This window comes from Durio zibethinus, chromosome 20 (assembly GCF_047325235.1).
Source record: "Durio zibethinus cultivar Kanyao isolate XHJ-2024 chromosome 20, ASM4732523v1, whole genome shotgun sequence".
Classification (NCBI taxonomy): Eukaryota; Viridiplantae; Streptophyta; class Magnoliopsida; order Malvales; family Malvaceae; genus Durio; species Durio zibethinus.
Window position 1 is genome coordinate 24,807,501 of NC_143181.1, and position 2,500 is coordinate 24,810,000.

Sequence of the window (2,500 nt, forward strand, 5' to 3'; positions counted from 1 at the left end):
GGCAAGCGCCCGCACCAGGGCCCAGCGTGTGCCGATGGTGGTCGAGGCAAGCGCCCTCACCAAGGCCGAGCGTGTGCCGATGGTGGTCGAGGCAACCGGCCGCACCAAGGGCCGGCGTGTGCCGATGGTGTTCGAGGCAACCGCCCGCACCAGGGCCCAGCGTGTGCCGATGGTGGTCGAGCCAGGAGCCCGCACCAAGGGCCGGCTTGTGCCGATGGTGTTCGGGGCAAGCGCCCGCACCAGGGCCCAGCGTGTGCCGATGGTGCTGGGGGCAAGCGCCCGCCCCAGGGCCCAGCGTGTGTCGATGGTTATCGGGGCAACCGGCCGCACCAGGGCCCAGGGTCTGCCGATGGTGCTCGAGGCAACCGCCCGCACCAAGGCTCAGCATGTGCCGATTGTGATCGAGGCAACAACCCACACCAGGGCCCAGCTTGTGCCGATGGCGGTCGAGGCAAGTGCCCGTACCGAAGGGCAGCCTATGCCGATGATGGTCGATGCATGTGCCATCACCATGCGTCATCATGTGCCATTGATGGTCGAGGCCTTGGCCGAAGTTCGATTTTGAGCCACGGTGCCCATGCTTGGCTCCAGCATGTGCTGGTGCCGCATTTTTTTCACTCGGGACAGCATCGCCGGAGCATCGCCGGAGCATCGCCGGAGTACCGCCGGAGAACCTGACCGGCGGCATTGGGGTTCCGGCGATTGGGAGGGGGGCCGGGGGGGTGTGCGCAAATGATGTGCGATGGGTGCTGGTACTTGGCCTTGTGTTGGCCCCCTATCCCTCATCAAACCTCTGAGAATTCACACCCCCTTAAAGAGCATTTGAGATTTTACAGGTTTGCTACCAGTAGCCGTTAAAGTGTCTGAAATGGGGACACTTTTTTCAAACGGTCACAAAATCTTCTCTACTTCGAGTTTTTAGCTGAATTTTTTTGTGCATGCCAACAAAAATAGAAGGATCATGCCTACAAAATTTGGTGCCAAAAATCCTTATAAAAAAATTTTAAAAAATCCCGAACCGCAAAAAGTTTCGAAAATCGTGAAAAATAGAAAACGAGTCATCTTCCAACGAAACTTCACGTGAAGGCTTAGGGGACCATTGTATGAATTTACAAGCCATAAAAATGGCATTGGCACGACAGAAATTTGAAGATGTGCCTAAACCCACCAGGGCCCAGCGTGTGCCGATGGTGGTCGAGGCAACCGCCCGCACCAGGGCCCAGCGTGTGCCGATGGTGCTCGAGGCAACCTGTCGCACCAGCGCCCAGCGTGTGCCGATGGTGATCGAGGCAACCTGCCGCACCAGGGCCCAGCGTGTGTCCATGGTGGTCGAGGCAAGCGCCCGCACCAGCGCCCAGCGTGTGCCGATGGTGCTCGAGGCAAGCGCCCGCACCAGGGCCCAGCGTGTGCCGATGGTGCTCGAGGCAAGCGCCCGCACCAGGGCCCAGCGTGTGCCGATGGTGGTCGAGGCAACCGCCCGCACCAGGGCCGATAGTGTGCCGATGGTGCTCGAGGCAACCTGTCGCACCAGGGCCCAGCGTGTGCCGATGGTGATCGAGGCAACCTGCCGCACCAGGGCCCAGCGTGTGTCCATGGTGGTCGAGGCAAGCGCCCGCACCAGCGCCCAGCGTGTGCCGATGGTGCTCGAGGCAACCTGCCGCACCAGGGCCCAGCGTGTGCCGATGGTGCTCGAGGCAACCTGCCGCACCAGGGCCCAGCGTGTGCCGATGGTGCTCGAGGCAACCTGCCGCACCAGGGCCCAGCGTGTGCCGATGGTGCTCGAGGCAACCGACCGCACCAGGGCGGAGCGTGTGCCGATGGTGGTCGAGGCAGGCGCCCGCACCAGGGCCCAGCGTGTGCCGATGGTGCTCGTGGCAACCGACCGCACCAGGGCCGACCGTGTGCCGATGGTGCTCGAGGCAAGCGGCCGCACCAGGGCCCAGCGTGTGCCGATGGTGGTCGAGGCAACCGCCCGCACCAGGGCCCAGCGTGTGCCGATGGTGCTCGAGGCAAGCGCCCGCACCAGGGCCGAGCGTGTGCCGATGGTGGTCGAGACAAGCGCCCGCACCAGGGCCCAGCGTGTGCCGATGGTGCTCGAGGCAACCGACCGCACCAGGGCGGAGCGTGTGCCGATGGTGGTCGAGGCAAGCGCCCGCACCAGGGCCCAGCGTGTGCCGATGGTGGGCGAGGCAACCTGCCGCACCAGGGCCCAGCGTGTGCCGATGGTGATCGAGGCAACCGACCGCACCAGGGCCGAGCGTGTGCCGATGGTGCTCGAGGCAAGCTGCCGCACCAGGGCCCAGCGTGTGCCGATGGTGCTCGAGGCAACCTGCCGCACCAGGGCCCAGCGTGTGCCGATGGTGCTCGAGGCAACCTGCCGCACCAGGGCCCAGCGTGTGCCGATGGTGGTCGAGGCAACCTGCCGCACCAGGGCCCAGCGTGTGCCGATGGTGGTCGAGGCAACCTGCCGCACCAGGGCCCAGCGTGGGCCCAGCGTGTG